Raw genomic sequence first — 25,192 nt, 5'->3', positions numbered from 1 at the left:
CTTTCATCAAAGTTTTCGGTTTATGCGGATGACACAAAGCTGTACAACAATCCTAAAATAAATTCTCAGTGTTTGCAAAAAGACTTTTTTTTGGCAGGTGGGAATCTTCTTAAGACCGTCTGGGAAGGTGTGCCAGGTGTGTCGGATTCAGCCCGTCCTATTTCTAAGAGACGGGCCGCCTACCGACTAAACCCACCGACTAAATCCTCTTTCTCCAGCCGAGGGGTCCGGAACCGCTCTTAGCGAGCATATCTGACCCGTCGACCTTACTCATAGCTCCCCTCCGGCACTCCCAGCATGTATTCCACGGATTAGCCGGCCGCCTGGCCGCCCCCGCGCGCCGCACCAGACCGGTCGCCGCGCGCGGGATGGCAGCCAGGACGCCACCCAAACCAAGATGGAACCAACCAAAGAATGCCAGTTGACAGTTACGAGTAACTCTAATCATTCATGCTTTCATCTATGCACGCCTTCTCATCCACTCATTCAGTCAATCACTCTGATATTAAGATGGGGCAGTCTGTGTAGATTGCCGGTATAAGCAATCCCCCACTTACTGACCAACAGCTTCGGGTGGAAGAGTCGGTAAGTGGAAGGGCACCTTCTTGTCCTAGAAATGAGAAATCATTTCTAAAGGCGGACGAACCAGGCATGGTCAACGGCGTGGAGATGCATAAGGCAACGGGAAACCAATGCATTAAAGGCTCATAGAGCATCCCTAGTTAATCATCATGACTAACAACATAACCAAACACTCTACTGATCATGAAACTCGGAAAACAAGATCCGGCAGAGGAGGAAACTCACAAGACTGCAAGGCCTCCCCGGTCGTCAACATGCGAAAACCTTGCAAAGTAGCGACGTGGAATGTTAGAAGTCTACATCAAGCTGGAAAAGTACATAATGCCGTTAATGAAATGGAAAGGCTGAATGTAGACATTTTAGGAATCAGCGTTGTCCAATGGCCCGACTCAGGAAAGATGAAAATGAACAATAAAACAATATACTATTCAGGAAGTCAAGACGGTTCACACAGATATGGTGTCGGGATAATACTAAACAAACACATGGATAAAGCTGTAGTAAATTTCATTCCATACTCCAACAGAATTATCCTCTTACAATTAAATCAGAATAAACCCAAATTAAACATAATACAAGTTTATGCTCCGACTGCGGACAAACCAGAGAGCGATATTGAAACTTTCTACGAAGACCTAGACAATATTTTAAAATTCATTAAAACGCAGGATGTTACAATTATAATGGGAGATTTTAACGCAAAGGTTGGAGACGAAAAAGTAGAAGAATGTACAGGAGGATATGGTCTGGGCAACAGAAACGAAAGAGGTGACAGGCTTATCGAATTTTGCCAAAACAATAATTTTGTCATAACTAATACATTGTTTAAAATGCCAAAGAGAAGACTATATACCTGGAAGTCACCAGCAGATCAAGAAGGGAGAATTGTAAGAAACCAAATAGATTATGTATTGATTAGACAAAGATACAAGAACCCAATTATATCTTCAAAAACCTATCCAGGTGCCGATATAGGATCAGATCACAACCCAGTAGTGACCAATATTAGGCTCAATATATATATATATATATATATATATATATATATATATATATATATATATATATATATATATATATATATATATATATATAATCGGTTCATAACGTTCTACGACGTCTTCCGATTTCCAATCGCCATTGCTCTCGATCGTAGCACATGTCTTCGTTCAAGCCTCTTTCTCTGATTTCCCTATGGATTCCTTCTATCCAGCTTTTCCTAGGTCTTCCTCTTTTCCGCCGTCCTTTTGGTGCCCATCGTAGCACTTGCTTGGGTAATCTGTCTTCTTCCATACGTTGTACGTGGCCAAAACGAGGCTCAAAATGAAAATAATAAAACGCAGAACAACAGATGTAAAAATCGATACAAGTAAACTAAGAAACCCACTCATAAAACAACGCCTGACAGATGAAATTAATAACCGTTTAATGAATGTTAAAGATCAAATCCAGCAAAATACTGAAACAGAGACAAAATGGTTATTAATAAAGACAGAAATAGATAAATGTCAAAAAGAAATTCTTACACCAACCAGATACAAAAAGAAACAATGGATGACGGAGGAAATCTTAGATTTAATGGAAGAAAGACGTCAGCATAAAAACAAAGATAATCAGATGTACAAAAATGTGGATAAACAAATAAAATCCAAAATTAAACAGGCTAAAGAACAGTGGTTAAAAGAACAATGCGCAGAAATAGAAGAACACCAGAAAAGACATGGTAATTTTAACACACATAAAAAAATTAAGGAATTAACGCAGATCAACAGAAAAAGAAAACCGGGAATACTAAAAGATACAGATGGGAAACATGTGTTGAGTACTAACGAAAAATTAAAGAGATGGACAGAATACATAAATGAATTGTTCAAAGACAATAGAATAGAGCAGATGGAAGTCGAAGAAGAAGATGATACGGTTTTGAAGATATTAAAAGAAGAAATTAAATCGGCATTAAAAAACACCAAAAATGGTAAAGCAATAGGTCCAGACCAAATCCCAGTAGAAAGCTTAAAATGTATAAATGATGAAACCTTAGACATTATCGTAGACTTGTTTAAGGGGAGGGTATGGAATGAAATATTTAATTTTTTTTATTATTTCAAATAAAAGTGCATACTTTCAAGAATACTCTCTGAAAATGTCAAAATAATCGGAGTCAAATTACCAGATATACAGGGTGTTGAATATCCCTACCTTCGACTCGCGTTGCCTCGGCTTCGCGCCAGCACGCTTGAACGTAGTGAGAAACGTTAAACAACTGTTTGCCTTCTCTTTTGTAGATTACTCCGCAATTCAAAAAACTTATTCCAATGTTTATCACTTTACGATTTGGCAGACAAATAAGAAGATGAAGATGCAGCTGTCAAAACTTTAAACGCATTTTTCTCAAAACTGCTTTTTCAAATGCGGTGGACATTGTAACTGAAAAACTACTTGACCGATCTACCTAAATTTTGCACAGATTTTCTTTAGACATTTCGTGAGGTAACAACGTCGAGATATTTTTCCTTTTTTTGCTTATTTTGTGTTCAACAACATTAAATCTGTTGGTTTTCACAAAATTTTTATCAAAAATTTCTTATTTTTGACTTCTGAGTGATACCAAAAATTCAAAAATTATTAAAAATAAAAAAACTCGACGTTGTTACCTCGCGAAACTCATAAGCTAATTAAATCTTTTTGAATTTTTTGTTTCGTATGATCCAGTGATGAGTTCTGATGCCCACCGCAAAATACATTTTTTTTGAGCTGCTTGCCAAAATTTGTCGTTAATGGCTTATTTTTCAATATTTTGGATTGAATTTTTTCTTAAATATTCTCTGAATTGTCCTTAATATGTTTACTTAATTTAAAAATAAAATAATTTTACCATAGCCTCGAAAAAAATTCACAAAAATGTGCTTGATATGTTGATTTCAAACCATACCCCCCCCCCCTTAACACAGTGTACAAAACAGGAAACATACCAAAACAATGGTTACTCTCAACCTTTTGTGCTATCCCTAAAAATACAAACGCTAAAGATTGCAGTGAATACAGAACAATATCATTAATAAGTCACATTCTCAAATTATTCTTGAAAATAATACATGGTCGTATAAACAAAAAACTAGAAGAAGGAATAGATGATAGTCAGTTTGGGTTCAGAAACGGACTAGGAACCAGAGAGGCGTTATTTGCTTTTAATGTGTTAGCTCAAAGATGCATGGACATGAATGTGGATGTGCATGTTTGTTACGTTGATTTTGAGAAGGCTTTTGACAAAGTAAGACATGAAAAATTAGTCCAAATTCCAAAGACAAAAAACATAGACAAAAGGGACTTACGAATAATAACAAACCTTTACTGGAATCAAAGAGCACAGATTGTAATAGATAACGAACCCAGTCCAGAAATTTAAATCAGGAGAGGAGTTCGGCAGGGATGTATTATGTCTCCATTACTCTTTAATGCATATAGTGAAGCCATTTTTGAAGAAGCATTGCTATCTCAAAGTGAAGGAGTAATAATTAACGGAAGATCTATTAACAACATAAGATATGCAGATGACACCGTGATTATAGCAAGCTCTGCTGAACAACTCCAACTACTACTGAACAAAACAAACAATTTCTGTAAAGAATATGGACTAAAAATGAATATAAAAAAGACCAAATACATGATAATAACTAAGAAAACAAACATACAAACAAGCATACATTTGGGAAATGTACCGATAGAAAGGGTTGATAAATACAAATACCTAGGAACCTGGATTTCAGAGAAAAATCATCAAACAACAGAAATAAGGACCAGGATAGAAATAGCAAGAAATGCGTTTGTAAAAATGAAAACAGTTCTCTGCAACAAAGACCTTAGCTTAGAACTGAGAGCAAGAGCTTTGAGATGCTACGTGTTCTCGATACTACAATATGGACTTGAAAGCTGGACATTAAAGCAAGAACACATAAATAAGCTACAGTCATTTGAAATGTGGTGTTACAGAAGAATGCTTAGAATAGCATGGACACAGAGGAAAACGAACACGGAAGTACTGCGAGAAATGGGTAAAGAATGCGAAATAATAAACACAATAAAAATAAGAAAGTTACAATAACTGGGACACGTAATGAGGGCACCGCGATATGAAATGCTAAGACTGATAATACAGGGAGAGATAAGAGGCGGAAGGAGTATAGGAAGAAGGAGAGTGTCATGGTTAAAGAATTTAAGGGACTGGTTTAGATGCAGTTCTATAGAACTCTTTAGAGCAGCGGTGGATAGAGTAAAGATAGTGATGATGATATCCAACCTCCGATTAGGAGACGGCACTTGAAGAAGAAGTCTGTGTAGGTCGGATGTAAAAGGTCCTTCCCCGCTGACTGCACCACAACGATACGGACAAATATAACATAAGAAGAAGAAACAAGAAAAAGAGGTGAAAAAAGAAAAGAGCAGAGAAGGTATGTGGGAGAGAAAAGAAGAGAAAATAAAAGGGAGAGAAACAGAGAATAGAAAGAAAAGATAGAGAACATGAACAGGAAAAAGTAGAAAGTGAAAATAGAAGAACGGCAAGAGTTAAAAATAAAATTAAATAGATTAATTAATTAATTAGGGGGGATACAAGAAAGGAATGAAGAACAACAAGTGGAATCCATAACAAGAGAGGAATTAGAGAAAGCAATAGAAAGAGTAAAATTGGGCAAAGCACCAGGCAAGGATCATATTACCCCGGAAATGATAAAATTCATGGGGACAGAGGGAATGGATAGCATGAAAGAACTAATGAATGATATCATAAATAGAGCAGAATTACCAAAGGACTGGAAGAAAGACATTATACTACCAATACACAAAAAAGGAGACAAGAGAAACTGTAATAATTACCAAGGTATCACCATATCAAGTATCACTGGGAAGGTATTCGCAAGAATAATAGAGACAAGAATAAAAACCCAAATAGAAACAACTATGGAAGACACACAGTGTGGATTCAGGAAGGACAGAAGCACACAAGACCTAATATTCACATTAAGACAAGTAAGTGAGAAGGTAATCAAGAAGAATAGAGAGATACATATGCGCTTCATTGAGCTGGAAAAGGCGTTTGACAGAATCCGAAGAAAGGACGTATGGAAGACACTAAAAGAAAGGGGAGTCGACAGACACATAATAGAAGTAATAAAGGATATGTACAAAAATAATACAAATACAATAAGAAACAATAACAAGGAATCCAGAGAATTTACTACAAGTCAAGGCGTCAAACAGGGATGCGTGCTGAGTCCACTGCTATTCTCAGTGTTACTGGATGAAGCGATAAAGAAAGCCAAGAGAAGAATGAGAAAACTAACATTAGGATACTGGCAAATGAAACGGACTCAACTATCTGAGCTACTATTCGCAGACGACATGGTATTGATAGCAGAAAACAGAGAAGACCTACAGAACAATCTTGAAATCCTAGAAGAAGAACTATCAAACATAAATCTGTACGTTAGAATTGAAAGGGCGGAACTCACTTTCAGTTTGTTTTGCAGTAGATCAAAATTAGTGCTCTTAATTTGTACACCATAATTTTAAATGCCTTTAAAATTATCAAATGATGTTAGTAAAGGGACAGCACCGGTACGGGCGCAATTTGACGCTTTTTTACATGTAAATCTCCATAAGAAATTTTAAGGTCCATTCTGGTCATTTTTGACGCTTTTTGTGGTGGAGGCGCGACTGCTCGTCAGATCGTGACGTATGAGTTGGAATCAAAGTCCATCTCAGACGTACCAGAGCCCGCCAAGATGGACGCCTTCCATCTGTCGCTTTTTATAATATACAGGGAGAAGTCAGAAAGCCAAACCAATTCTTCTTTTAGGCTGTCACAGGGATTCTTCTATTTGTTTGCGAAATCGGTGTTCACGATTCTTTTGATATGTCCAAACCATCCCTCTTTCATGAATTTATCAAAATACAAAGCAACGGTATTTTATCAAAACCAACATTCGTTTACATATACACGTTTTAAACACACACATTCTTCAAAATGAACCTGAACCATCCTTAGAGCATGGCCAAACCAGCTAACTCAACATAGCCCTCATCTGCTCTTTACATACACACGGAAAATTGAATATGGTCAAAGACCTCTTCGATAACCTTCAGACAACAATAACAGATATAGTGAGCTGCTCAATATGCGTATCATTTTTTTATGAAAATTACTGAATCCAGATGATATTGTGAGTTACATACTATATTTTATCTGCGGCAATTCGGGTTTTTAGGTTGGTATTGTACTTCAGGTCTCTAGTAAAAATGGAAATACATATTGTATTAGAAAAAATCGTTTAACAATTTAGCATAACACAAACAACTGTTTGATATGCCGATATGATGTATCTGTTGATATATAAAAGGCATTTAACATAGTGTAGTAAGCAGTATTATGTGTGAAGAAGTGACGTCAGAGGGGGTTCGAGCCGTAGAAGTAGCCTCTGGGTGTACAAGAAGTGTGAACAACTGACGTGGGGTAGCAAAGTAGCCTCTGGGAGGGTAGCAAAGATGGCGAGGTGGCGTTGGGGCTGTATGACATTACATCGAAGAAATCTACCATAGTTTACCTATTAGCCGCTGGATGACGCCATTTTTAGTCAATTTTTATTCAAATTCGCCATTTTTATCCAATTTTCCTTGACATTACGTCGAAGAAATCTACCATAATTCAGCTATTATCCGATAGTTGGCGCTATACATCTCGTTAGCATTGGTCTGATTGGAGATTGTGGTACGTTAAAGGTGTGGGTAGTAACGAATATATTCATCGATATGAAAAAGAACTTCGACTGAGTTGACAAAGACAAAAAAAAATCTAGAAGGAAGATATTTAATAGAAAAAGATTGCAAATTTTCAAAGCAAAAGTCTTTTAGAGTAATTCGATTGAGAAAATTATATATACACAAGTAAAAAGAGAGGCATAGACAATAAAAGTTGTAGGTATGTAGTACCTAATGACAAAGACAAAAAAATCTAGAAGGAAGATATGTAATAGAAAAAGATTGCAATTTTTCAAAGCAAAAGTCTTTTAGAGTAATTCGATTGAGAAAATTATATATACACAAGTAAAAAGAGAGGCATAGACAATAAAAGTTGTAGGTATGTAGTACCTAAACGGCTTAACGTAGAGAGGCATATATTTTATCTACGACCGTAACATAATTTATGTGTAAGCGATGGTGACATCTCATTAGCATTGGTCTGATTGGAGATTGTGGTACGTTAAAGGTGTGGGGAGTATCGAATATGTTATTTAATCCATAAACTAACCGTTACGAGCTGCATACTATATTTTATCTACGGCCATAACATTTGGTGCCACCAATTCGCCATTTTTATTCCAATTCACCATTTTTATTCCATTTCAGTATTTTTAGTTAAACTCGCTATTTTTATTCCAATTTGTCCTGATACAGATATTACGTTGAAGGAATCTACCATAATTCGTTCTAAATGTGATCTCAAAATCCCATACATAAAACAAATTGAATTCATCGATATGAAAAAGAACTTCGACTGAGTGCATTATAAATGACAAAGACAAAAAAAATCTAGAAGGAAGATATTTAATAGAAAAAGATAGCAAATTTTCAAAGCAAAAGTCTTTTAGAGTAATTCGATTGAGAAAATTATATATACACAAGTAAAAAGAGAGGTATAGACAATAAAAGTTGTAGGCATGTAGTACCTAAACGGATTAACGTAGAGAGGCATAGACGTAAGGAGAGACGTGGACAATAAAAGTTGTAGACATGCCTAAATGGCGTAACGTAGAGAGGCATAGACAATAAAAGTTGTAGGTATGTAGTGCCCAACGGTATGGGCGCACAAAAAAATTTCCTAGATCTACTGACAAACTGGGCATTTCGCAACATCTAGCAACAGCGCCTCCCATAGGATCCTGGACGCCCATATAAAGAGCATGGAAAACGGAAAGTCTACCTTGGACAGAGGAGTCCTGTGATGGACATTTAAGTCAACCTTGGACAAAAATTCAATACAAATTAAATGGGTCAATTCTCTATTAGACATGATACAGTTTAGCTTGGACTGAACTATTCTAAATAAAATTCCAAGAGTTATCACATTCGAAAAGTGTTTTTTGTATTACGAAATAAAATACCAAGATGTTACATATTATTTATTAACAAATTATAATAATTCTAATAATTTTAAAATTGTTTCTCTTTGCAGTTCTGCCTTTTTATTTAAACCTAAATTCATTAGTTCACTAATAATTTTTCGTTTTTGATGCATTTTTTCCTTGTATGATTTTCGTATCGCCATCCCACGTTCACTTTTGTAAAATGTTCTTCTCTTTTCATTTGCTTCATTTTTCCTTCTAATACCTTCCTCACCTCTTTCACACTTGCAGGTTGATTTGACATGTAGTTCATGCTCTGATGTATATTTTTCTAAATTGCTAACGCCTCTGCTCGCTAGGGTAGAAATGTCTTTGCGTATACCTGCACAGAACTTTCCTCTCGAATGTAACCATTCTGATTTAAATACTCTTCTCTCGTAATGGGAGTGAGGTTTACCTAAAAGTCCATCTCCATCTCGACGAAGGGGTTTTTGACCATCAGCACAGGCAATGTATCTCAAAACACCAACACAATGATCCAAACAAATAATTTTTCTAAATGTAGTTTTTGGATGTAGTCTTTTCCCTGCACGTTGTAGTTTCTTCTTGTAAGCCAACATTGTAGATCCATTCGTAAAATGAATTAATGAATGGAGATGTTCGTGTGCAGTACTTCCGTCGTCTGCTACTAAATGACAACGGCAAATGGAATACCATTTTACATTAGGAGCACATGCTAGAAGAGAAAAATCACTCTCATTTAAGAGTAAATGATACCATTCTCTTGGTGACTCTTCGTAATCCTTCGCCATATCCGCCGGAGAAAGAGCATTAATGTCGTTGACACTCAAAAGAGCCAGATAGTCACTTTTTGACAAAATAGACATATTTTAACTGGATACTTAAGAACAAAGAACTGAACTCTGAAAGCTGTCTCACTAGACTAAAAGAGTCCTTACAACGTCGTTAAATTTATCTGCCAGTACAGCTTCCCCCACCCTAATTGATTACTTTACGCATGCGTCATTCACGCGGTCAAAGGTCAAAGACTCGTTGTCTAGACCTGCAATAATTAACCAAGTTAATCCAACAATTTAGATCTAAATTGCAGTTGCAGAACGTGGGGTTGTGATTTAGGTACTGTGTCAGAACAGCAGATCGAAATTGTTGGATTAACTTGGTTAATTATTGCAGGTCTAGACAACGAGACTTTGACTTTTGACCGCGTGAATGGCGCATGCGTAAAGATAAAAAGCATGGAAAACGGAAAGTTTACCTTGGACAAGTGACGCCGTCACTTGTCCAAGGTAAACTTTCCGTTTTCCATGCTTTTTATCTTTACGCATGCGCCATTCACGCGGTCAAAAGTCAAAGTCTCGTTGTCTAGACCTGCAATAATTAACCAAGTTAATCCAACAATTTCGATCTGCTGTTCTGACACAGTACCTAAATCACAACCCCACGTTCTGCAACTGCAATTTAGATCTAAATTGTTGGATTAACTTGGTTAATTATTGCAGGTCTAGACAACGAGTCTTTGACCTTTGACCGCGTGAATGACGCATGCGTAAAGTAATCAATTAGGGTGGGGGAAGCTGTACTGGCAGATAAATTTAACGACGTTGTAAGGACTCTTTTAGTCTAGTGAGACAGCTTTCAGAGTTCAGTTCTTTGTTCTTAAGTATCCAGTTAAAATATGTCTATTTTGTCAAAAAGTGACTATCTGGCTCTTTTGAGTGTCAACGACATTAATGCTCTTTCTCCGGCGGATATGGCGAAGGATTACGAAGAGTCACCAAGAGAATGGTATCATTTACTCTTAAATGAGAGTGATTTTTCTCTTCTAGCATGTGCTCCTAATGTAAAATGGTATTCCATTTGCCGTTGTCATTTAGTAGCAGACGACGGAAGTACTGCACACGAACATCTCCATTCATTAATTCATTTTACGAATGGATCTACAATGTTGGCTTACAAGAAGAAACTACAACGTGTAGGGAAAAGACTACATCCAAAAACTACATTTAGAAAAATTATTTGTTTGGATCATTGTGTTGGTGTTTTGAGATACATTGCCTGTGCTGATGGTCAAAAACCCCTTCGTCGAGATGGAGATGGACTTTTAGGTAAACCTCACTCCCATTACGAGAGAAGAGTATTTAAATCAGAATGGTTACATTCGAGAGGAAAGTTCTGTGCAGGTATACGCAAAGACATTTCTACCCTAGCGAGCAGAGGCGTTAGCAATTTAGAAAAATATACATCAGAGCATGAACTACATGTCAAATCAACCTGCAAGTGTGAAAGAGGTGAGGAAGGTATTAGAAGGAAAAATGAAGCAAATGAAAAGAGAAGAACATTTTACAAAAGTGAACGTGGGATGGCGATACGAAAATCATACAAGGAAAAAATGCATCAAAAACGAAAAATTATTAGTGAACTAATGAATTTAGGTTTAAATAAAAAGGCAGAACTGCAAAGAGAAACAATTTTAAAATTATTAGAATTATTATAATTTGTTAATAAATAATATGTAACATCTTGGTATTTTATTTCGTAATACAAAAAACACTTTTCGAATGTGATAACTCTTGGAATTTTATTTAGAATAGTTCAGTCCAAGCTAAACTGTATCATGTCTAATAGAGAATTGACCCATTTAATTTGTATTGAATTTTTGTCCAAGGTTGACTTAAATGTCCATCACAGGACTCCTCTGTCCAAGGTAGACTTTCCGTTTTCCATGCTCTTTATATGGGCGTCCAGGATCCTATGTTAAATGCCTTTTATATATCAACAGATACATCATATCGGCATATCAAACAGTTGTTTGTGTTATGCTAAATTGTTAAACGATTTTTTCTAATACAATATGTATTTCCATTTTTACTAGAGACCTGAAGTACAATACCAACCTAAAAACCCGAATTGCCGCAGATAAAATATAGTATGTAACTCACAATATCATCTGGATTCAGTAATTTTCATAAAAAAATGATACGCATATTGAGCAGCTCACTATATCTGTTATTGTTGTCTGAAGGTTATCGAAGAGGTCTTTGACCATATTAAATTTTCCGTGTGTATGTAAAGAGCAGATGAGGGCTATGTTGAGTTAGCTGGTTTGGCCATGCTCTAAGGATGGTTCAGGTTCATTTTGAAGAATGTGTGTGTTTAAAACGTGTATATGTAAACGAATGTTGGTTTTGATAAAATACCGTTGCTTTGTATTTTGATAAATTCATGAAAGAGGGATGGTTTGGACATATCAAAAGAATCGTGAACACCGATTTCGCAAACAAATAGAAGAATCCCTGTGACAGCCTAAAAGAAGAATTGGTTTGGCTTTCTGACTTCTCCCTGTATATTATAAAAAGCGACAGATGGAAGGCGTCCATCTTGGCGGGCTCTGGTACGTCTGAGATGGACTTTGATTCCAACTCATACGTCACGATCTGACGAGCAGTCGCGCCTCCACCACAAAAAGCGTCAAAAATGACCAGAATGGACCTTAAAATTTCTTATGGAGATTTACATGTAAAAAAGCGTCAAATTGCGCCCGTACCGGTGCTGTCCCTTTACTGATGTTGCAGCTTTATGATTTAAAGGAAAGTGGTAAAGCATACTTTGTATTTTATTTTACAGTAAAATAATAGGCGTTAAGTTGTTTTGTATTGAAATAATAAATAATTTTGGACTACAGCCTTTTTTGTTCTGTGGTACTATATCAAAAAAAAAAACAGGACAGCCGCCCTTTTGGTATGATTTTATTAGGAAAAGAACGTGATAATCAGAACTTAACATTACAAAAATAATATAAAAACTTAAATTAAAAAGCATTTAATCATCTTCGGAACATGAAGAATTGTTTTCTTTAATGACAACTTTATTTTTTGTTGTTTTTAAAGATTTATAGTAGGAATGGTAAATAGAAGGTACCCATTCTAACAATTCCATTAGGTGGTTATATTTTGAACTATCAATTGGAATTGAAATTTCATTATTTATTTGGTCCAATGTCTTTGGTAGGAGATCATCGAGAGAACTTCTCATTTTATTTTTAAAATTGACAGATTTAAAATTTTCCTGGGAAAATGTTGTTTTATAAAACATAATGCCAGGGTGGTGGTCTCTTTCGACTTTCAAGTGTACAATTTTAGAGGATAGAAAGGATTCATTGTCTGTGTTCCGTTTCCGATTCACAAACGGGCTTGTCGATTCTTTGCCCATTTTTTCAAAGTTAAAAAAGTCACTTGTTTTCGTCTCATAAACAATAAGTGGTTTTAACGAATTGCAGGTCCTTATAAACTGGGCCCATTCATGAGGTACAGAAATATTCATAGTAGGCATTCTTCTTCCTCTCAATTAGTGCATGTATTGTGTCTGCTTCGTTGTGTGTATGCCACTTGAGTAAATGTTTATGATGAATTCTAACTACTGAGGTGTTATGGATAGCCCACATATACATACAAAATAAAATAAAATTCGGTTTTGGCCAGATCAGTTGTCTGACCAAAATGTTACCTCTTCTGTTGTAGAAGGTACATTTTTTAACCACATTATTACAGCGGAAGCTATCTCGTTGCCACCCCTTTTCGCAATAGACTCGTCCCACATGAAGCATGAACCTTCGGCAGTACTATCATTATAGACGGTAAAATGAAATGTCCATAACTTCTTTAAATAAAACGATTTTCCATTAGTTAACATAGGTGTAGGGAGGCATTTTTGCAAATCCATCATTGCTACGACTTCTTTTAAATTCTGCTTGCATCTTATCTTATCCTGCCTTTTTAACTTGTATCTGTTATCTGCGTCATTCAAATAATCTGCTTTTTTCTTTAAAATTTCTTCAACGTTAGGATCTACCTCTTTTCGCTTATTTTCAAAACTGTCACAGGTGTCACATGTATCAATGTTAGGGGGCTTAAAATGAAGAATGAACTCAGTAGAACCATCTTCTTTGCTCTTGATTCAGACATTTTTGGTTGTTATTTATTATCACATTAATCTCGATAAAGAAAAAGTTACTTTTATCTATAAACCATGCAAAAACATTAGCTTATAACTTCAATTTTTACACAGCTGACTGGTGGTTGTCCATAGAGATTGGACTACCTTCTTTTTAACAATCAGTGTGCCATGCAAAAAAGACTGGTGTACCACATAGGGCTTTTTGCAACCAATTGCACAGTGGACATGCGACTTGCAATTTTAGTAATATTGCCTGTACAACCACCTATTAAACACCATTCGAAAGATAACACCTTTAAGTGTATTATTGGCTGCATATCTCAATTTACTGTAAAAATGGACTACCGCCCTTTCAATTCTAACGTACAGAAATATGAAAATTAATACAGAGAAAACAAAAACAATGATAATTTTAAATACGACGAAGACACACGCAATATAATTAGACGGGAAACAACTAGAGCAAGTGGAATATCTTAAATACCTAGGAGTAGGATGGGACGAACAGGAAGCTTATTTAACCCTATGAAAACAACATTTTTGGGGAAAAAAGAGATACCGGAGAAAGTAAAAACGGCAGTCGTTAAATCAGTAGTTAGACCAACAATCATATAGCAGCGAGACATGGACATTGACGGGGAGACAAAAATCCAGAGTCAATGCTATGGAAATGAGGTTCCTGAGGAAAATAGCAAACAGAAAGAGGACAGACAAAATACGAAACGAAACAATTAGACAAAACCTAAAACTGGAACCAATCAATAATTCGTTCGAAACGAGAGTGCAGGGGAAAAACAAAAGAGGAAGACCAAGAGTTATATGGGTAGATGAAATCAGGAAAGAAGTTGAGAAGAAGGGATTGACATTGGAAAGTGCAAGAAACCTAACGCAAGATCGGAAATCATGGAGACTACAATGCCAAACTCAACTCCACCAGCCTTACACCTAAAGGTAGAAAGGCTTAGGACTAAGTAAGTAAGTAACCGAATTGAAAATGCAAGGCAAGCATTTATAAAAATGAAGACACTGCTTACAAACAAAGACCTTCAGTTGCCTCTCAGATTGAGGGCTCTAAGATGCTACATATTTTCTATATTGCTATACGGAATGGAAGCTTGGACATTGAAGAGACAACACATAAGAAGAATAGAAGCGTTCGAAATGTGGTGTTACAGAAGAATATTGAAAATTCAGTGGGTTCAAAGGATTACCAATGTTGAAGTGCTACGACGTTTAAATAAGGAGTTAGAAATTATGAAAAGTATAAAAACTAGAAAACTGGAATATTTGGGTCACATTACCAGAGGAGAAAAATATGAGTTGCTGAGAATTATTATGCAAGGAAGGATCCAAGGAAGAAGACGCATCTCCTGGCTGAGGAACCTTAGAGAATGGTTTAACTGTAGTTCATTACAACTATTCAGAGCAGCAGCCAACAAAGTGACCATAGCCATTATGATATCCAACCTCCGATAGGAGAGGGAACTTTAAGAAGAAGAAGTAAGTAACATTAATTAATAAAATCCGAAAAATAATAAATACATACATATATTCGGTTTCATAACGTTGTACGACGTTGTCCGACTCCCAAACGTCACTGTATTCTGTCCTGAGTTAGGTCTTCATTTAGATTTCGAGCGCTAATCGCTTTCCTAACTCCCCGATTCCAGCTCGTCAGATTTCCAGGTGGTCTTCGTCGTTTTTTCTTCTCTGGGGGTTGCCACATCATAGTTTTTTTAGACAATCTTTCGTCCACCATTCGGCTCACATGCCCATACCATATGAGGTGTTTTCTTTCAATATCCTCAACTATAGTGCCTTCTACACCCATTTGTTTTTTTATTACTTCATTCCTTATTCTTTCGGCTCTTGATATTCTCATCGATCTTCTGATGGCATCCGTTTCCGTAGCTTCGACCTTTTTGTTATATTTCTCCGTTATTCTCCATGTCTCGGCTCCATAAAGTAGGCTAGTTTTAACCATTGTCTCATATATGTTCCATTTTCTTTTCTTTGATATTTCTTTACTCCATAGAACTCCGTTTAGACATGCTATAGCTCTTCGTGCTTGTATGATTCGATGTTCTATTTCTCGTTCGTCTTTTCCACTACGGTCGAAGATGACGAACAGGTATTTATATTCGTCACATGGATTTATTTTTTGAATTTATTTTTTTCGAAGACAATAAAAAAAATAAATAACATAAAATCAGCTAAACAGTAAAATATATAAGATTAAATAGGCAGTCAGCGTGGTTAGGGTGTATAGGGTCCTCCCCCGCTGACTACCAACCACAACCCAAACGATTTTTTTGTAAATAAATAATATTATATGTAATATGGGTCATCCCGCCTGTAGTCGTCTCTCTTTTTCTTCTTTTTGCTTCATGGTTTTTGTGACAAAAACAATGAACAAGTCGAAGTCTCTCTTGCTTCCGATAATTCTATCCATGATCTCTTGTGGCTCACCTAGAGGAGACCCCAGATCCAGCTGCAGCTCAGTTCGCCCCGCACGATTGCAAAAATACTTGGACAGCATTTCTTGATGGTGTACTGACTGGTTGCTACCGCTTAATATAGAAAAATGTGTCGTTCTTCATCTCGGCAAAAATAACCCTCGGTTAAATTATTTTATTAACGGCACCGTTTTAAAAACGACCGATTGTCACTCTGATCTCGGCGTGTTAATAGTACAAATAGTTTTAAGAATAGACTCGATAATCATTAATTGTATTTTTAATTTAATTATATGTAATTCAGCTTAAGTGTAAAACAGCTAAGTACCAAAATTTGTTTAGCTTTTAGAGTATAATAGGATTCTAATCCTCTACTCTTATTGAATGTTAATAATGAGGAATGTTAAAAGTGACGAAGGTACTGGAGGAGCTTACTATGCACCCAAAGAAGGTATCAAAAAACAATGCCAACTGCCGGATTTTTTTCAATATTTTGCGCTGAGGCCAATAGCAAGGTAAAACTTGTTTACCTTTGTAACATTCTCCGTCTATTCCACCATATCCCGTTAGCATAACTTAAGCAGAAACATCATGTTAAGGAATACTGAGGTTATAGCTCCTTGTATCCGAATGTAAGTACGACACGTTATAATTGCATGCTTGTTGACAGTATACATCTGCATGTGTTTGTAAGCTTGGGGACGTTTGTTACCGCCCCCGTTTTTACATGCATATGTATTTATCTGCTGTTTTTACTATTTTTATGTATGTTGTTCAACATTGGCTTGATCCTATGGATCTTTAGCATCTTCTATAACCAGACATTGTTCTAACTCTGGTTTTTATTTGTAGCATTTAGTGACTTGTGACCGTTGACCTGATGATGCTCTGCAACCTATAGAGAGCGAAACCGGTCGTCGGAAGTACACAATTAAATGATTGAGAGTACGTCTGTCTTTTACTTCATTTAAAAGTTTATTTATATATAGGTTAAGTTTTTTGTGAAAGTGGTACATACAAGTAAGTGATACGGCATATTATCTAATTTTCACGTAAATGTTTGAAACAATAAATATTTTTATTGTATTATAATACACAATTGTATATACTAGTAACATTTTAAACACATTTTCAATTTTATTGCGGTCTATACTGACAAGAACTGGAGTTGGTTACCAATAGGGGGACAGGACCGCACTCACTCTTGCGGGTGATACCTGTTCTTCTAAAATGATCTCCACCGAAGCAAGCATGGATCAACAATCTCAACACAACATAAATTCACCAAAAAACTACTCACAGGTGACAAATCAATTCAAATTCCCTTCAAGAGACCAGGCACTAGTCTTCAGTGCAATCGAAAATACTCCACTTCATGACTACCTATTCCCTCTTGGTAACATTATTCAACCCAAACCCCGCCTTTCCAACAATTGGGTTTGCATGTACCTCGCGAATAAAAATATCCTAGATCAGTTTTTAGATAACTATGGCCAAATCACTATCCGAGGAGAACTTTTAAAGGCTAGACGACTTATAGCACCAGCCGAACGAATTGTCATGTCAAATGTATCCCCGACCATTCCACGCCATGTTCTTGAAAAATAATTGCTAAAAATCGGTCTACATCTTGTATCTCCCATAACATTTCTAAAAATCGGCGCAAATCTTCCCGAGTACAGCCATACCCTAAGCTTTCGACGGCAAGTATATGTTAGCCCTCACAATTTAACCATCCCAAGCGCCATAACAATAACATTCGAAAACACAAACCAAACAATATTCTTTTCTCGAGATGGAAACGTCTGTTTCAAATGCAAAAAACCAGAACATACGGCAGCAGCCTGCACCAAACCTATATCTACGACACAACAAACTCCACTAAGCTCTACAGCTTCAAATACTACAACTGTAGCTGATTCGGCTGCACAAACAACAAAAGCATCAATTCCTACGCCAACCCTTACCAGTACGACTAACCAACCTGAAACTTCCCAATATAATCAAGCTCCAACTACATCATCACACCAGAGTACCTTTTCAGAACATACTGAGTCAAAATTAACAAACGTAAATACATAAGTAACTGAAAATAAAGACACTCATTTAAAAGGCTCTATCAGTGAAGTCGCCTCTCCAGAAACCGACAACACACTTCAAGACAACCCATTTACAGTACCAAAATCTACAGCAACTCGAAAGAAGCCAAAGACATCTAAACTTGAAGAAACGCATTCGAATGTGTCCATTTTCTCCATGATAAAGCCTACCAAAACCTTCATCGATAATCACGAACTACCATTTCCGCTGAACAGTGATCAATTAGTCCTCCTCCTAGAAAACATAGCTGGCTTATCGAACCCCATAATCCCAATCAATGACTTCACTTCTAATTTTAGAGGTCTCAGTGACATGTTAAATGAAATCCGTCCCTACTTAAAAGAAAGATCGATAAAAACAAGGCTGACTAACTTGAATGAAAAATACTTGCTCATCTTGGAGAGGTTGGGCTCCGGTATAGAAAGTGATGCATCACAGTCATCATAGATCAGCAGCTGGTTTCAATCCATTGTTATATTCTTTTTTTTTACATTCAGCTCGCCCAGTGAAGGCATTGGTTGTGCATTTGTAACTCCAACGTCTACTTTTTAATTTAAACTAATAGTGTGGTAGAACTAGATCCAAACCAAGACATCCAAAGTGAAAGTTATCCTCCAACACCAAATTGTTCTATATGGTCCACATAATTTTCAGAAAAAAGTCACACCATTTTGAGCGTCGGGTTTGGGTGGGAGAGGGGGGAGAAATCGGTAAATTTATAGTTTTTTAAGTTTTTCGTCAATATTTCTAAAACTATGCGGTTTAGCATGAACAACCTTCTATACAAAAATGATGGACTTCTGACTTTCATAATAATGGATTTTAACCGAGTTATTAAGCCTTGAAAATGGCTGTTTTTGCATTTTTCAAATTTTAAATCGCGTATAACTCGACAACAATCGATTTTAGAGAAAAATCACAAAATACCTTTTTTTGCTCAGAATAACTCAAATGATCTAAAAAAAATTGTTCGAAGTGAAAAAATTATTTTTGTGAATTTGTCTAAAAAAATTGTTTATGACAATTTATCGATCAAGGTACTGCCTGGCACCCAGTAGATTGTTATAAGGACCTCTTTTTGAGTAAGTTTGTGCAACAAATTCGAATCGGAGTAATTTCACTAACGGGGACGACGATACAGCCTAGACTAATTGGAACATATTCAGTAACATTAATTTAATTTTTAGAATCGGCTGTTTGTGTGAATCAGAATCAACTTTTACTAAATGGCATTGGGAAGAGTATACTTTTCCTAGTTGGAGTCTACTTTTACTATTGTTTGTTTTTTAACCAAGAGGAGTGATTCAAATTTACCGCGCTGTAATGCTTGCTTCTAATTGGTCCAACAGCAGGCAAGTTTACTCCACTTTTATTAAATTTTGACACTAATGACATTTATGAAATTTTGGCAGTTATGTCATTTTATAGGTTAATTAAGTATATCGACGATTTTTTGTGTTTTCTGCATTATTCCTTTAATTTTTAGATTTTTAGTCAACTTTTATATAAAAACAGGTGTTTTTAGAACTCTTTAGCGATGTGTTAGTATAATATAATATGTATGGATTATCATCGAAAGGTGATATGATCAACAAAAAAAGAAGATGAATTTGGTAACTTTTCTAGTAACTTTCTTGGGTGTGAATCTGTCTTTTTAGTTTACTCCTCTTGGTTAAAAAATTAACTATAGTAAATGTTGAATATAAATCTTCATTTTATATTTATAATCAACTTTTACTGAAACCAGCCGTTAGAGTCGACTCCAACTAGTTGGAGTCAACTCCAACTGGATAATCAACTTGAACTGTAACAGATACATCCTCACCAATATTCGCTGGAAATCATCAATTCAAACAGTCAGATCATGTCCAAGGGCGATATGCGGATCCGATCATACTCTCCTCGTAACTACAGTAAATCTTAAGCTTAGCACTCAACAAACGCAGAGAGCCAAAGAGGAAAAAACTAAGAAAGAAAGACCACATTCTCCAGGAAGTACAAAAAATAATGCCCTCTATTCGTAACGAAACATCACAAGAAATATGGGAGACTATTAAACATTATGTAACAATACCAATTGATCGCCTAAAGATAAATAATCCTGTGAAACGGAAACGATAATTGAGAATAGAAGAAATCTTTGTCAAAGTGGTTAGCAAAGCGAAATGGAAAAAGCTAGTTTAGAATCCTCAATAAAGAAATAAAAAGGAGATGCAAGGTCGACAAAAACCAGTACTATGATAGTATATGCAAAGAAATTGAGAGACATGATCAGAATAATCAGTACTTCAAAGCCGGACTTGGACCATTGAAGACAACAGTGGAACTCTGAGAACAAACAGGAAATAAATATATAAGATGATCAACGCCAAGAACTTCCTAACCAAATTCTAGGGGCTTTCCAGGTGTATATTTTTTAGATTGGTAGTTTATACCATGTACTTGCTAATGAGTGTTACTCCTGCAAAACTTAACTAGCCTATCTCCTCTATTATTACGTGTTCCTAGACATAGACCATATTCGCCTACTACTTCTCCATCTTTTTTTTTACTCCTGATTTACTTAATGTTTTCAATTAGCTAGGCACTGCATTTTAAAGCACCTTAAAACTTTATTTGTAATCATTTAATTGTGGAAACCAAAAACTCACTTTTTCTCAACCAATAGGGTGGTACATTCTGAAGTTCCTATTCTCGATGACGCGTTAGAGCATTTTGATTGGTATTTGACCAATGACTCGAGTAATATTGGCCTCCAATGCCTCAATCGCAGCCGGTTTATTCATGTAGACTTTGGAATTTAGGTATCCTTAAAGGAAAACGTCCAGAGGTATTATCTCGCAGAATATAGACGTCCAATTCACTGGTCCGAAGCGTGAAATAAATTGCTCACCGAATCGTTTTCGGAGTAAAGCTATGCTTTCACGGGCTGTATGGCACTTGGCGAAATATTTTTGGAACCAAATGTCATTGAAACTAGGAGCTTTAATTTCTGGCACCAAATAGTCCGTTATTATGGCGCAAACGGTCTCCATTCACAGTAACATTCTGGCCGGCCTCTCTCTTAAAGACATATGGACCGATGATTCCACCGGTCCATAAACCACATCAAACAGTTGTTTTTTTCTGAATGTAGTGGCAACTCTTGAACATATTGGGGTTGCTCATCAACCCAAATACGAGCATTTTGTTTATCTACGTCCCCATTAAGCCTAAAATGGACCTCATCGGAATTTTTTTTTGAAAACAGCGGATCCTTTATAAGCTTATCAAGAGTCCATCGACTGAAACGGTGACGACTCGGAAGGTCAATCTGTCTCACAGCGCAAAATAATTGTTGCATACGACAAGCCAAGCTGTTGAGAACGGCGACGAAGCGATTCTTCGTTATTTTGACGTATACCATCCGCTACCACTGCTATGTTTTCTTCAGTACGTGCTGATGTGGTTTATTTGGTCGCGTGTTATGCAATAATGAAAACTGAGTTTCAAACTTACTGATGTTATAGCAGCGAATTGTGCCGATTATGTGGACCATAAATTCCTCTGAGCGCACGAAACAAATTCCTCATAAAAACGCATATTTTCGTAATACTGCTGAATAATTTCTAGACGTTGTGTCGAGCTAAGTATTTCCACGATGAAACGTCAAACAATACTGAATAAAAACGGAACGTCAGGTGATACCATTCATGCACGATCTCCCATCAAAACCCTACCAAAAAAAGTACCTCTAAATAAATCACCCTTTATTTACTAAAGATTATTTAGAAAAATTCCAATGAAACTAAATTAAAATTAACTTTTTTTATTAGAGAACTTGTAACAACCAACTGCGAATGGACAGGACTACGACGTGAAATGGTAAACCACTGCAAAACATGTCATTCGGGAAACGCATTTTTCCAAAAAGAAAAAAGACTGGTAGTCAGGGAGTTTAACCGGCAACCACCTGAAAGCATACATTACTACATTCTACTGGTCATACACGACAATATTTTCCGTTGCTCGTGGGACTTTAATAAGGTACATAATAATAATAATAATAATAACAAGAAGGCCTTTGATTCAGTGCCGCATGAATGGCTTATAGATATATTGAGAATATATAAAGTCGATGATAATATAGTGACCTTTTTAGAGCATATAATGACAGAGTGGAAAACTAGAATTCACCTTCAAATACCTGGTGAAATTAACATCGAAACTGAAAATATCGCAATCAGCCGGGGCCTGTTTCAAGGAGATTCGTTGAGTCCTCTGTGGTTCTGTCTAGCTATGAACCCACTATCTCAGCTATTAAACTCCACAGACGCAGGTTTTAGCATCAAAAATAACAACAATGTGGTGGCGAAGCTTAATCATTTATTGTACATGGATGATTTGAAATTAATCGCTTCCACTCGCAACCAACTCGATGAGATGCTAAAAACTGTAGAAACTTTTTCTAATGATATTAATATGCACTTTGGACTAGACAAGTGCCGTATTTTAAATAAAGTCAGAGGAAAAGTACAGCCCGGAGGATTCGATATGCAAAATGGCCAGAACATCGAGGCCATGGGTGAAAACGATATGTATAAATATCTTGGAGTAAAGCAAGCGCGGAAAATTGACCATAAACAAATGAAAACAGAGATAGCTACAGAGTTTATACGAAGGGTAAAACAGCTGCTTCGCTCACACCTTAACAGTAGAAATTTGTTTAAGGCACTAAACACCTACGCATGTTCCGCGCTTAGCTACTCATTTGGCATTGTTAAGTGGACAAAAACGGACATAGAAAATCTTCAGCGAAAAGTACGAACGCACCTTACAAAGGCACAAAAACACCATCCCAAAAGTGCAGTGGAAAGAACGACATTACCACGGAATTTAGGAGGAAGAGGACTTATGGATATAGGTGAGCAATTAGACAAACAAATTGCTAACTTAAGAACTTATTTTCAGATGCAGGCTGAAACATCTACTCTACATCGCGCTATCTGCGCAGTAGATGACACAACACCGATTAAACTGAGGGAACCAGAAATGCGCATAAACCACCTCACTAAAGACGGAAAACTGCGCACCTGGATGGGTAAACCTCTACACGGGCGACATCCCAATGAGGTCAGCCAAGACTATGTCGACAATACAGCGTCGAACTATTGGTTGACATCAGGAAAGATGTTCCCTGAAACGGAGGGATCAATACTGGCCATTCAGGATCAGGTTATACCAACCAGAAATTACCTGAAATATATCGTCAAGGACCCTCAGGTTCAAAACGACAGATGCCGATATGGATGTCAAGCCCAAGAAACCATCCAACATATTACAGGGGGCTGCCAGGCATTTGCTGCAACTGAATACAAGGAACGGCATGACGCAGTGGGAAAAATCCTTCATCAGGAGATAGCTATCAAGCTGGGACTTCTCCAAACGGATCATCTCCCGTATTATCAATACGTCCCTCAGAGTATGCTTGAGGATGGCAACTACAAGCTATACTGGGACCGCACTGTGCTCACAGACCAAACAGTGGCACATAATAGACCAGATCTCGTACTAGTTAATAAATTAACAAAACAAACAACACTAATTGATGTGGCGATACCTAACAACAATAATCTCCGTAGTAAATTTACTGAAAAAATCGCCAAGTACAGAGATCTGGAAATTCAAATACGAAGACAATGGAGAATGCAAAGTACCCAGACGATACCGATTATCATGTCTACTACTGGAGTCATTCCGAAGACCCTCCTCGAAAGCATAAAAAAGCTGGGTCTGAATGAACATCTTTATAAGACCATGCAGAAAGCTGTACTACTTGCGACGGCCAGAAGTGTACGAAAATTTTTGGGAGATACACCTGCATTCCAAGTCACCTAGGACTCGATAACACGGAAAGAGTCCCACCAGAGCTCAATCCTTTTGATACCGTAGGTATCTGGGATGAGTCAATTTTCCCCTTACAGGGAGTGTGAGCCGTATGGCTAAATCTGGATAATAATAATGTTTATTTACTTCTCATTATACTCTCATATAGTACATATAACAATGCTATAATATAATAATTTAAAAATAATATAATTACAAATTCATTCTCTTTTTTTTAATTTTAATTCAAAACTATTTTCACATATAAATAAGTAATTAGTAAATAAACAAAAAAGAAGAAATTCCCTGATGAACCAGAGGTTGTGCTCAGGGATTACATTATTCAAATATTAAATATTAAAAGTACATAACGCATTCTTTTTTTAATGTTAAGTCATCTGGCTTGTTCATAAATTTTCTGTATAGTTCATTTTTATTATTAATCGATTTTACTCAACCATCAGTCATCCATTTTATATTCCTCTTAATCTCATATATTTTTTTATTTCTTTTGTATTTATATTGATTAATGAAATGAGTGTGTCTAAAAATTAATATCTGTCTTACAACATTTTAGGATTTACTGTTTTGCTTCCGAGTATTAACTCTATCTTTGGTACCTGAAAAAGAGTTTGGTCTTGATTTTGGCTTCTTTCCTTCTTCGTGTGTTTATCTTCGTTTTGTTCTTCTCCACTCCTGTTAGTAATTCTTTATGTTCTGTAATATTTTTCTTTTCCGATCTCTTATTTTTTTATTTACCTTTATCAATATCTGATTCGTTTGTTAGTTTTTCAGTCAGTGTAGTTATCAGGTTAAGATTTTGTTGTTGGGAATCCTCTTTTTTCTGTGATGAATTTTTTGGGAATAGTTAAGGCAAATTGTGAGAGGCTGTCTTCGAAAAATGTTATAGAATTTAGTGTTGTTGGTGTTTCTGATGCACTGTGTTTAGGTTTTCTAATTGAACATCATCTTTATTTTCATCCATTTCTATATTTCTCAAGTCCTTGGCCGAATATTTTTCATTATTTATGATTCAATGTCTGCCACTAATTTTAGCATAAATTTTCTTGTCTCTTGCTAGTTTAAGATGTGTATTAA

The sequence above is a fragment of the Diabrotica virgifera genome, chromosome 9 (assembly GCF_917563875.1).
Source record: "Diabrotica virgifera virgifera chromosome 9, PGI_DIABVI_V3a".
Classification (NCBI taxonomy): Eukaryota; Metazoa; Arthropoda; class Insecta; order Coleoptera; family Chrysomelidae; genus Diabrotica; species Diabrotica virgifera.
Note: the sequence above shows the minus strand (reverse complement) of the source record.